The sequence below is a fragment of the Octopus bimaculoides genome, chromosome 3 (genome assembly GCF_046866305.1).
Source record: "Octopus bimaculoides isolate indiv1 chromosome 3, ASM4686630v1, whole genome shotgun sequence".
NCBI lineage: Eukaryota > Metazoa > Mollusca > Cephalopoda > Octopoda > Octopodidae > Octopus > Octopus bimaculoides.
Window position 1 is genome coordinate 50,103,630 of NC_142930.1, and position 13,852 is coordinate 50,117,481.

A 13,852-nucleotide genomic window follows, 5' to 3' on the forward strand; every position below is an offset into this window, starting at 1 on the left:
AGCTGCTAGAATAAGAATAGCCTGGGCAAAGTTTAGAGAGCTCTTACCCCTGCTGGCGACAAAGGGACTCTCACTCAGAGTAAAAGGCAGACTGTATGACGCATGCGTACGAACAACCATGCTACATGGCAGTGAAACATGGGCTGTAACTGCTGAGGACATACGTAAGCTCGCAAGGAATGAAGCCAGTATGCTCCGTTGGATGTGTAATGTCAATGTGAATACCCGTCAGAGTGTAAGTATCTTGAGAGAAAAGCTGAACATTAGAAGCATCAGTTGTGGCGTGCAAGAGAGACGATTGCGCTGGTATGGACATGTGGTGAGAATGGAGGAGGATAGCTGCGTGAAAAAGTGCCACACCCTAACAGTTGAGGGAACCCGTGGAAGAGGTAGGCCCAGGAAGACCTGGGCTGAGGTGGTGAGGCAAGACCTTCGTACATTGGGCCTCACCGAGGCGATGACTACGGACCGAGACCTTTGGAAATGGGCTGTGCGTGAGAAGACCCGGCAAGCCAAGTAAGATCGTTGCCAGTGCCCCTGGACTGGTTCTTGTGCGGGTGGCACATGAGATGCACCATTTTGAGCGTGGCCGTTGCCAGTACCGCCTGACTGGCTCCTGTAGGATTTTCGAGCGAGATCGTTGCCAGTGCCCCTGGACTGGCTTGTGCGGGTGGCACATAAAAGACACCATTTCGAGCGTGGCCGTTTTCGTGCGGGTGACACGTAAAAGCACCCACTACACTCTCTGAGTGGTTGGCGTTAGGAAGGGCATCCAGCTGTAGAAACTCTGCCAAATCAGACTGGAGCCTGGTGTTGCCATCCGGTTTCACCAGTCCTCAGTCAAATCGTCCAACCCATGCTAGCATGGAAAGCGGACGTTAAACGATGATGATGATGATGATGATGATGATGATGATATATATGTGATATATGTATGAATGTATGTATATATCTGCATAAATATTTGTATATGTAGTATGCATGTGTTTGTGAATTTGTTTGCATATATGTGTATGTGTTTGTGTGTGTGTGTGTGTGTGTGCATGTATATAATCATTTTCAGGTATGCTTTTCCCATGCTGGCATGGTTTCAGTGACACTTATTTGAGCAATATTCTATGGTCAAACTCCCTCCCTGCTGACAATCCTTGTTTTTCATGTGTGTGTGTGTGTGTGTCTGTGTATACACACGCACATACATGCTGTTATTATATATGAAATGTCCCCTATACATAATTTATATATCTGTGTGGGTTGATGGATGTTGTGTGTGTGTGTGTGAGAGAGAGAGTTTCAAGAAATTAATATATTTGATTTGGAATATTACTAATGCCTCTAAGACAGTGAGCTGGCAGAATTGTTGGCACACCAAGCAAAATGCTTAGTGGCATTTTGCCCATCTGTGCTGCTGAGTTCAAATTCCATTGAGGCCGACTCTGCCATTCATCCCTTTCAGGATTGATAAATAAGTACCAGTTGAACACTGGGGACGATATAAACAACTTACCCCTCCCTCGAAGTTGCTGGCCTTGTGACAAAATTTGAAACCAATATTACAGGCATCTAAATGGCTGCCAGTAATCTTTTACATTCATAGCACAGTTCATATCTAAACATTGACAATTTTCTTAAAGCATTTCTGCAGATTGTATACCAAAGTCTCTATTATGACCTGGTCCATTGGCTATAGAACTAATATTCTATTTGGAGGCATGTAAACTATGTTTACTTTAGATTATTGTCTAATAGAAGAGTAGCTTTGATTACAGGTGTAAAACTAGTTTGTACACAGTCCAAGAACAATTCCTGTGTGACCCATGCCTTCAATTTCAACTTCCAGTTGACCGGCAATTGTGACTTATCCAAACTCTTAGAATAAATGGTTGTGCCTGAAGAACATTGAGTTTGATTTCAGAGTCCCTTAAATGTTACCATCTAGTAATAGCATTAGTTTATTCTTCATGGCTGTAAATCCTGCTTCAGACGTCACTTTAATGGTAGTGGAAGTCCCTTAACATTTTAGCATTTAAACTGGCCATATCCAGCCAAAATATTTTACCTACTTTATGTTCAAACTAGCCAGATCGGGTCTCTCACACCATCCTAGAACATCATTCTAAAAATAAACAATCAGATCAGCAAAATTTTGAAGCTACAAGATTTATTTATGATTAATTCAAGACCATGTAAATAAATAAGCATTACATCTGACAAACTAATTTGAATGCTAAAAGGTTAAGACATTGTCATTCAATATAACCCTGCCTCATCTATATTGAAAATAAGATCCTCAGAACACTTACCATGATACAACGGCTTGGAATTTTTCAGAGACTGCTATGCAAACCAACCCATACAAACTTTTTCTTCCTCAGTTCATCAAAAGAAGACATTTTCATATCAGAAATGATGGTATTTTCTCTCAATGGAATTGTTTTATGGTTCAAGTCTTCCACCTGTAACATTTATAACTTCTCGATTTGTTCCACTAATTTACCACAAGAATAATTCATTTGCACTACGCTTTCTCTGGTATCGTAACAGTGAAAATAGAATGACTTAAATTTTGAATCGGTGTCAATCAAAGAGACAAAGCATCAAGGTAGCTTGTGTGTGTGTGTGCCTGTGTGTGTGTGTGTGTGTGTGTGTGTGTGCCTGTGTGTGTGTGTGTGTGTGCCTGTGTGTGTGTGTGTGTGTTTGGGTGGCTGGCATAATTTTTCAGTTACTTTAGTTCTTATTAAGTTCTTGAAGGAAAGAAGATTAGTCTTATAATTGCCTTATTGAAATAAGCTTACATGCACACACACATTGTATATATATATATATATACATACACATTAAACTCACTCTCATATCCCAAGATGTCATATAGAGGGTTTGGAATCAGAGCATTGTGATTAAGATATAAACATTGAGCCTATATACATGCACACACTCATATACATATACACACATACATTTAGATATACATATAAATAAATATATACACACACACACACATACATACATATTAAATAAGAATTAATTTCATGTTAAATTTTATTCTTAATACACCCAGTTCCTGTTTTTTTTCTTTTTTTTTTTCATTTTTAAGGATTCACCTCTCTCTTTTTTTTTTTTTGTTAAACTGAATGTTAAAAAACAGTAGAAGATATACATAAGTTTTTAATGTCTGCAATGTGTTTTAAACAAGTGCTATGGTTAGTCAGGGAAGCAACCATGTCATGCTATGCCTGACATTGCCACTGATTTTGTTGTTTATATGTAATGTCATCTGCTTTTTAAGTGTCCCTTTTCCACAGATGTATTTGTGATAAATATCTCAGCATGCTCACAGCAGGATAAAAGGAAGTTTTAGCTTTAAGTAATAGCAGAATAGAAATTTCTCTTTGATTTTTATTATTTGAATGACTGCATGGATAATTAAATATTTTTTTCTAAACAAACAGTTATGATTAAATAATTTGATGATTATAATTAAAAAGAGCAAAAAAAGGGGAAAAAAACTACTTGCATACTGTTGTAGAATGATATCTTTTATATAATAGGCTCTTGATAAAAAGACTGTATACATACACATCAGTAGTGTTCGAGATTGCAAAAACCTTAGAATAAATATGATGACTTGACAAAGTAAATTTCTCGTAAATGCAGAATGAGATAATCAAAAACAGGAGTGTGGCTTGCCCAGCAGTTCTCAAACTAATAAATACTTGGTCCTCTCCCCTCCATCAAAATATTACTGAAGCTTTCTCATCCCCCTACCTCTTTATTAATGAGAAGACAAAACAGCCTGCATCCATATAATTCATCTTTGTTTGTGAAAGTGTTGAAAAAATTTAACCCTTTTGTTATCTTTTCATCTTTTACATATTTCAGTCATTGGACCACTGCCATGCTGGGGCACTACCTCAAAGCATTTAGTCAAACAAATAATCAACCCAGTACTTTATTTTTTTTGTTTAAACCTAGTAATTATTTTATTGGTCTCTTATGCTGAACAGCTAAGTTATAGGAATATAGACAAACCAGCACCAGTTGTCAAATGGTGGTGGGGGACAAACACACACACATTACAGGCTTCTTTCAGTTTCTATCTACCAAATCCTCTCACAAGGCTTTCATCGGCCCAGAGCTATAGTAGAAGACACTTGCCCAAAGTGCTGTGCAGTGGGACTGAACTCAAAACTATGTAATTAAGAAGCAAACTTCTTACCACACAACCAACCATATCTGCACCTGTGTTAGCATATTTCTGTTAAATTCTGACTTTATTTTACTTAATTTTGAAAATAATGAAGAATTTAGTAAAATAAATTTATCACTAAATCTTGTCCAGGTTTGCTCTCCAGAGAGAAAATTTCCTAGTGCAAACACTTCGACAACCTTGATTAATAGAAATCATTTGTGTATATGTTAGTGGCAGGGTGGGGTGAGAAAGTTTTATTCCTAACCATGTAGTTTTAAGTTCAGTCCCACTGTACTGCACCTTGAGCAAATTTCTACTATATCCTTGGGCCAACCAAAGCCTTGTGAGTAGATTTGGTAGATAGACAGAAACTAAAAGAAGACGTGTGTGCATTTATGTGTGTTGTGTGTGGATACAGGAGTGTGTGTATGTGTTTACACCTTCAGTTATTTATACGAAAGTATGGTGCATGGTGCCATTATCAGTTTCTCTTATCTGAAAGGTTGTAAGGGTTAGTGTCAGGAAGGGCATCTGCCTGTAGAACAACATATAACAACATATTTGTCCATCCCATACAAGCATGGAAAAACATGTAAAAATGAATGAAAGTTATAAATATATATATATATATATATATATATATATATATATATATGGGGATATTCCCTTTCTTGGAAAGAGGAAGGGCATCTGACCATAGAAAAAACCTACCTCTGCAAGCTTGGAAAAGTGGACATTAAATGATGATGATTTCCTTGTTTGAATTATTAGTAAAATGAAATACGCTAAAGTTCTCTTTTGTATTGCATGATTAACAAACTTATATTTCACAATGCATCAAGTTCTTCTCAGCCCTGAAGAACATTTAGTTTGTCCATCCCATATTGACCACTTATGCTAATGAGAAACAGCATATTATGCATGTAAATATTGCATCAGAGGTGAAATCAATTAATTTAATTTATGTAAAATGTTAACTCTTAATTCATTATGATTTAATTAATGAGTTAATAAAATAGGCCCCATTCCTATTTTATACTTGAATTATTAATTCTTTTTATCACTGCTGCTTTACTTTTTTTTTTTTTTTTTTTACAGCCACACTAGTATATATAGGATGTTTCTTGTTATACATATGCATTCTGATGGAGCAATTGTTTTCAGAAATGGATGCTTTTACTGCAGCTATGTACTTAGCTGAGAATTAGGTGTGGAATCAAAACTAAAATACTGAAAAACATTTGTTTTTGATCAAAAATATTAGCTTTCTTATGTCTGATTTAATCGAATATCCATCTTAAATCATAAAGTTTACTGCTGTATTAAAACGGTTAATTTTATGGTATGCTTTAATATTTTTTAATAATATTCTTTTATTCTTTTGCTGGTTTTTATTTATCATTGGTTGTGGTCATCCTGGGACTCTGTCTGCAAGGGTATTTCTTTTATTTAATCAAATATATCAACCCCAACACTTGTTTCAATTTTATCAAAATTTGTTTATCAAACCATTAAGTTACAGTTTTGACAGTACACACATGGACATACACAGATATATATATATGAGCGTGGCCCTTGCCAGTACCGCCTGACTGGCCTTCGTGCGGGTGACACGTAAAAGCACCCACTACACTCTCTGAGTGGTTGGCGTTAGGAAGGGCATCCAGCTGTAGAAACTCTGCCAAATCAGATTGGAGCCTGGTGTAGCCATCTGGTTTCACCAGTCCTCAGTCAAATCGTCCAACCCATGCTAGCATGGAAAGCGGACGTTAAACGATGATGATATATATATATATATATATATATATATATATATATATATATATATATAGAGAGAGAGAGAGAGAGAGAGAGAGAGAGAGAGAGGAGGTAGAAAAGTGTCTTCTACTTGAGGACCAGGCTAACCAAAGGCTTATGAATAGATTTAGCAGACAGAAACTGGAAGAAGCCATCACACGCATACACACACACACACACACACACACACACACACACACACACACACACATGCTGGAGGGTATCTTTGCATCACTGTCATTTGTTTCCAATATTCTTTGAAAACATGTCTGGGGAAATATCATCTTGCTTGGAAACAGATGAGGGCTAACACAACAAAGGGCATTCAAATCTGCCTTAATAAATTCCATCCAACTCATGCAAGCATGGAAAAGTGGATGTTAAAATAATGACAATGATGATGAATAAACAACAGGCTTCCACACAGTGTCTGTCTATCAAATTTCACTCACAAGGGATTAATCAACCCAAAACTACAGTGAAAAACACTTACTCCAGATACAATGTAATGTGATCAAGTGAGCAAACCTGAAACCAAGTGGCTGGGACCCAAACTTCTTAACTGTAACAGCCATGACTGCATCTATGTGATATGTTGTAAATTATCTTTTATAATTGGTCAATTACTTGAACTGAAATTAACGCAGTTCTTCAACAAAGCATTTAACAATTTTTTTGTGATACTATATCATTGTAGTCTGCACAACTCTCTTGCTTTACATAATTAATCTGTTATGAAGTTAATTATTGCTAGAAATTATCTTTGATTTATTGGAATTTTTATTAAATTAATATGAATATAGAATTCTGAGAGTTAAGTAATATTAAGTTATTTGGGTTTGGGAAACAGTGAAATGTGTGAAACCATAAATCTGTTGTTGTAAACATTCTGATAATGCAAGACTAATGATTAAAAAATATGAAACAGAAACCTATGCTTTTTAATTTGGATCAATTAAGGAAATTCAAATCATCATAAATAATAATTAGTGTGGCAATGATTATTTTAAAATTGCTTCAGTTGTAGGATTATACTTTCTGAATGCATACATTGTTATATTGTTTGTAATAGTGAATATTTGTCTCACAAGCTAGTGCAAGTGGTCTGTGTCTGCTATTTCCAACAATGCATGATGAGATGGTGATAATCTTAGCCAGGACTGATTTAAGATACTGCTGGTGGTCTTCATATTTAAAAAGGAGTTTCTTCTCACCCAAGTCCCTCTGAGTTAAAAGACAAGTAAGGCCAGTGTATCTGAGAGAAAGACAGACAAACACCAAGGGAATCAGCAGTGTTATACTCTATTTCTAAGCCCAATGGATAGTTCTGGATTTTTTTTCTCTCGGGGTGTCCATCCATCCTCCACCCACCAAGGTAAGACACTAGAGTGGTATTGGTTGTTTGGTCCCAAGCAGCCCAGCTGTGAAACAGTGGTACTGGTTTACATATTACCAGTAGTAAATAATTTTTCATCTGACCTGATCAAAGGTAATGGAATAAATAGTATATTCAATGAGTTCTAAAAAGAGTCTAAGTTCAAATGCTGGCTATGAGAGATGAAGAACCAAATGTTTCAGGCCTTTCCCAGTCATCTCAGTGTGAATAAGAATGAGAAGTGGTGGTTCATTAGAAGATGAAGGAAAATACTTGGGACCCTTTTTGAGGTTTCCAGCCCTTGCAGGAGAGGAAAGAAGGAAGTTCCTTCTTCAGACCTTGCAATAGAAAGGTATTTCCTAAGAACCAGGCGTGGGTGTTAAACTGGGTGATAGATTATGTGCGCCACTCAAATTATCACTTTTTCAGTGAGTAAGCAAATGGCAAATTACTTGATTTTTTTGTTTTAACCCTTTAACATTTAAACCATCCATATCTATCCTAAATATTCTACCTGTTTTATGTTCAAACTAGCTAGATCTGGCCTCTCACATCTATCCTACAATGTCATTTGAAAAAATATATATACACAGCATCAACATCTCAAATCATAATTAATTCAAAACAATGTGAATAAATAATCATTATATTCAGCAGAATAACAAGCTTTACTGATTCAACAAGGATAAAAGACTAGGAGTTGTGTTATTCATGATTTTCCCCAAGGCAATTAAGGAACTAAGTGACATAGCTATATTTGGTAAACATCCCCAATGTTACACACTCACAAACATACTGTTCATCAGAAATTTACACAACTGTTGTGGCTCTCATCATAGTATCATTTACCAAAATATTTACTGGTATTTATTTCTGAAAATGGAGAAAAGAGACAATTGATAGCATTACTTGTATAATTTGTGCTCCCAACTGTATATATGGAAATTGACCTTTCTCAAATTTTCACCCTGATACATCTTATTCATTGAGATTTTGACCTTATTTTCTGAAAATATAAAACATTTTTATCTCTAAAAAGAGGATGTATAAAATGGTTTTCATCAACAGAGAAATACTTACAAATAAACAAAGAAAAAAAAATTACTTGTTTTAATGATGAATTTGTACAATCAACAATTCTTTCAGAGATAGATTTGTGTATATGTGTTTGTGTTTGTGTGTGTGTGTGTGTGTGTGTGTGTGCACACAAACATCCACACATATAATTGCTCATTCTTGAACATAAACATTTACACATTTATGTGCTTGTATGCACACACACACATTATATATATATATATATATATATATATATATATAGAGAGAGAGAGAGAGAGAGAGAGAGACAGACAGAGACAGAGACAGACAGACAGACAGACAGACAGACAGAAAATTATGCAACCATCTAAAGGATAATGTATCCGTAGACGCTACTGGTGCATTACCTAACTATGTATAAGCCTTGCTGTAAGGTTAACAGTAGTTGGTAATTTAAGGGTAAACATCATCAGAATGATTTGAACTGTATCAGAGGCACATGTGTGTACAGTTGCTTCAAATAGATGATTCATCTACTTGAAGCAACTGTTCACACACGTGCCATCTTTTAACGATACGGAAATGTAAGCCTAAAGACCTAATGACCTTTTTCTTTTCCTTTTCTTTTTTCCTTTTTTCTCCTGTCAACCTTCTATCTGTCAATATTCCTCTGGTAAAGTTCAAATCATTCTGATGGTGTTTGTTACATGGAACGAGATAAACGCAAGTTTACCTCAAAAATAACAAACAGAAACAGCTGTAAATGTTACCTTAACCATAATTAAACTATGGTCATTCAATACTAATGATCAACTTCTAATTGTGCAATGTTGCTCTATTTCTTATCTTACCTTTTTTCAAAATGTAACCACATGTGAATCGTTGACGATTTTTTTCCTCCGTCTTCCTTTTCTATTGGACTTTCCTCTGTTTCTGAAGAAGAGCTTTGCTCAAGACATTATAACATCTTTCTTTCCTTCCCTGAGCATCTTCTACTACTTTACATGTACCATGTCCTCGTGTTGTTGTTGTTTTTTGTGTGTGTAATTTACTATATATATACATATATATATATAATGGGTTGTTTGCATAGATTGTGTCTAACACTTTCATTTGCAAAGCATTAGTCATTCCAAGGTTATGTGCAGAAGACACTTGTCAAAGTTGCTATGCAGTAGGACAGAACTTAAAACCAGGTGACTACAAATCATACTTAATCACACAGATACACTGGTGCCTCATTCTACATGCATATGTGTGTGTTCAGCATACATATTTATTCGCCTGCTTATTTAAGTTTTGTACAAATTCAAAATTTCTCTAAAGTTTGGTATGAAACTTGAACCAGTTGTTGTTCAATCCTAAGATTACAAATATCTAATATGCAAGAAGATGCTACTATAAGCATATAATGCAAGAAGACCAGTTAGTGCCGTCTATTCCAGATTCTTAAAATTCAACATCTTAGAGTCAAAATAGTCCTACAGAACAAGAGTTGGATATAAAAAATGTGTAACTCTAATGTATAATAAAGACAAAAGATGGGAAAACACTTATATATGGTATTTAACCCCTTAGCATTTAATCTGGCCATATCCTGCCAAAATATTCTACCTATCTTATGTTCAAAGTGGTCAGATCCTGCCTCTCACACCTACAGTGTCATTTTGAAAATATACAATCATATCATTGAAATCTCAAGGCTACAAGATGATAATTGATTAAGCATTACATTTGACAGAGTAGAAAGCTAAGGAGTTAATCATTTTGTCACCCATCCTTCTGAAGAGAAAATTTGGCAATTCAACACATGTTTATGTGTTGATGTGTATTATGGCATCAGTATGTACACCTGTTTGTATTATACATTCTATAGCATCAACCAACTACTGATTTTTTGAAACAGTTGTAAAGGGCATATAGAAAGGGCTTTATCTTCACATTATATTTATGTTTACATTTATGTAACATCACTCATAAATGATTTAATGTCATATGTAAGTGCTTGACCATTTTGTCTTCTTAAGAATATAAAGTAAAAATAAACTTTTACATTCGTTCAAACAGTTCATCTATATATGCAATTATATAACAGTTACACAGCTATGTCCACATACAATATATATTTATGTTGTTGTACTTGGGGATTGTCATATTGCCAGTTTAGCCAATAAATATATAAACGAAATATATATTTACTCGTGCATACATTCAGACGTAGGTGAAGAAACATTAAATGTCCAATCATTTAAAACAAAAAGATGAAGTAATTTTTCACAAATATTTATATCATTAAAATCTTCATGAGAAAATAGTGAACATTTATGGAGGAGCTTCTAATAGATGGCTTGACCTATGAGAAATAGTAACCAAATTTCCCTATCATACCTTACCATCCTCAAAAAAAGGACACATTATTAAATGATGTAGTTCTAGACATATTGTTGCACACAGAATGGCTGAATAGTTAAGTTGTTTGTTTCATAATAATGAGGTCTTAGATTCAATTCCTCTGCATGACATCTTGGGCTGTGAAAGGATGAAAGGCTAAGTTGACCAATGTAGGATATAAACTCTGAGCACCAAGAGTCAGAACAAATATTGCAAGAGATTTTATCTGGTTCTGTAATGAGTCTGCTAATTGCTGCCTCCATCAGCACTATCCTGGGCTTAAATGAAAGCACCAACTTAATTATAAACACATATTTTCTAAGAAACTTGAACCACAAAATGTGTATAAACCTCATTAGTTAGGCATACTACAGACACACAGATATATTCCAATGAGTTTCTTTAAAATATTTTGTAAGGTTATGAGAATATTTAGAATTTTGTTGGTTGTTAGTTATTATGTAATAAGTTAGTTATTGCTGCTTGATAAAGAAGTGCTGTGTTCCGAATGATAGATGTTTATATAATTAGATCTTTAGTATACAGTTGAATGTTGAATGGTTGGTTGAGATGGTTGACACCTCACATTCTTAATGTCTTCTGTGTATTCCAGTGAAGAATAAATATATCAATTATGTAAACTATGTTTTTACACCAGAAAGCCTAAATTTAGCTAATAAGAAACCTAGAAACAGCTTAGAAATGTTATAGTCCAGAATGTGGCATGAGGAAAACTTAAGACCCAGTCTTTAGTGACATAACTGTGACAGTAATAATATTTTGTCACTTCAGCATAAGACCAGAAACTGTAGTGATGGGGGTTACAATTACTTTAACAGAACCAGAGTACATTATTAAAGGAATCAACAAAGTCATTATATTAGTATTTGTTCCAGCTCTCTGCACTCTTGGTTTAAATCATCTGAAGAATGACTTGACTCTTTTACTTGTTTCAGTCATTTGACTGTGGCCATGCTGGAGCACCACCTTTAGTCAAGCAAATCGACCCCAGGACTTATTCTTTGGAAGCCTAGTACTTATTCTATCAGTATCTTTTGTCAAACTGCTAAGTTACGGGCACGTAAACACACTAGCATCGGTCGTCAAGCGATGTTGGGGGCGACAAACACAGTCACACAAACACACACACACACACATATATATATATATATATATATATATATATATATATATACATATACATATATACGACGGGTTTCTTTCAGTTTCCGTCTACCAAATCCACTCACAAGGCTTTGGTCGGCCCGAGGCTATAGTAGAAGACACTTGCCCAAGGTGCCACACAGTGGGACTGAACACAGAACCATGTGGTTGGTAAGTAAGCTATTTACCACACAGCCAGTCCTGCGCCTATGTTGTTGACTATAGTAAAATGAAATACAAAGTACCATTGAGAAAGTGGAATTGATTCTTTCAATGTGTGTATGTATGCATGTAGATGCAGATAACTTTTCACTACACATATATGTAAATAGAATAACAATATTTACAATGATATTGTGTTCAGTAACGAATACTAACTCTATTAAAAATGCATTGTAATGCTTGTGTGTATATGTGTGTGTGTGTGTGTGTGTGTGTATATATATATATATATATATATATATATATATATATATCATCATCATCATCGTTTAAAGTCTGCTTTCCATGCTAGCATGGGTTGGACAATTTGACTGAGGACTGGTGAACCAGATAACTACACCAGGCTCCAATCTGATTTGGCAGAGTTACTACAGCTGGATGCCCTTCCTAATGCCAACCACTCCGAGAGTGTAGTGGGTGCTTTTACGTGCCACCGGAGCCAGTCCAGTGGAGCCAGTCCAGTGGCACTGGCAACGATCTCGCTCAAATGTCTTTACACGTGCCACCGGCACAAATGCCAGGAAGGCGACGCTGGGCACCGGTGCCATCACGATTTCGCTTTCTCTTGCCCCAACAAGTCTTCGCAAGCCGAGTTTAGTGTCCAATGAAAGAGACAACGTTGGCATGGGTGCCAATCGTCGATATATATATATATATATATATATATATATATATATATATATATATATATATAGTATTAATAAAATAGGAGATGGAATGTGTATTAGATTTTATCAAGTATAACACATTTCAACCTGTTGTTCTGTGTCTCATAAAGTACATCAATAAAAGTGTCGCACTAGAGATTCCTTATGTTGGCTTGCTTACTGCTATATGTCCATCAAATTCGAGAATGAATGAAAGCAAAGAAAAGTTATTGAGATGCAAAAAATTCAAATACAAACGTGGAAAATATACATTCCAGTTTAGATAAAATGATGTAATCAACTTATGCTGTTGTAACTGTTAAGAGAAAGAAAAAAAAGTACAAGGTGAAAGGAAGATAATAGACAGAAATTTTTTGTGTTCTTGCGTAGTTGCATACATGGACATACATACACAGATGTATACACATATATATACAGACATATACATACACACTCACACATGCACATATAAGTATATGCACATATACATACATCTAGATACACGCATATACACACATATGGACGTATCGATGTATACAAACTCATATATGCAGGTACACATGTGCATATATATATACATAAAAATACATACATAACATAACTAAATATGTACATAGATGCGTGTTTCAATAATTTTTCTTTGTTTTTATTCATTCTCAAATTTGATGGACATATAGCGTTAAGCAAGCCAACACAAGGAGTCTCTAGGGCGACTTTTTTTTTATTGATGTACCAGAAGAGACCCAGAACAATGGGTCGAAACATTTGTTGTACTTAATTAAGTCTAATATACATTTCATCTCCTATTTTATTAATACTAATACCCAAACCATCACTGCAAAGTTCCTTGAGTAAATCTACAGATAACAAGTAACCTAAACTGTGCCAGTGCTTTACTCATCATCTATTTATACATTTTGTATAATCTTTCCATTATATATTTATTGGCAGTAATTAGGTAGTAATTTTTCATTGCTTTTTAAATGCCTGTCCTTTTAGTATAATTGCATTTCATCTTATTGCTGTACT

At 35.1% G+C, this 13,852-nt stretch overlaps 1 protein-coding gene and 1 long non-coding RNA gene across 6 annotated transcripts in view; one reads left to right on the forward strand and one right to left on the reverse strand.

Moving 5' to 3' along the window:
• Positions 1 to 13,852, forward strand: part of LOC106868416 (pro-neuregulin-1, membrane-bound isoform-like) — a 258,580-nt gene that overhangs the window by 92,891 nt on the left and 151,837 nt on the right. The window lies entirely within an intron of this gene.
• LOC128247333 (uncharacterized) overlaps positions 1 to 13,852 on the reverse strand; it is a 38,492-nt gene that overhangs the window by 11,592 nt on the left and 13,048 nt on the right. Inside the window, exon 4 of the long non-coding RNA XR_016241028.1 lies at positions 8,271 to 8,367. This is a non-coding gene — a long non-coding RNA (uncharacterized LOC128247333). The remainder of the gene's footprint in view (positions 1 to 8,270; positions 8,368 to 13,852) is intronic.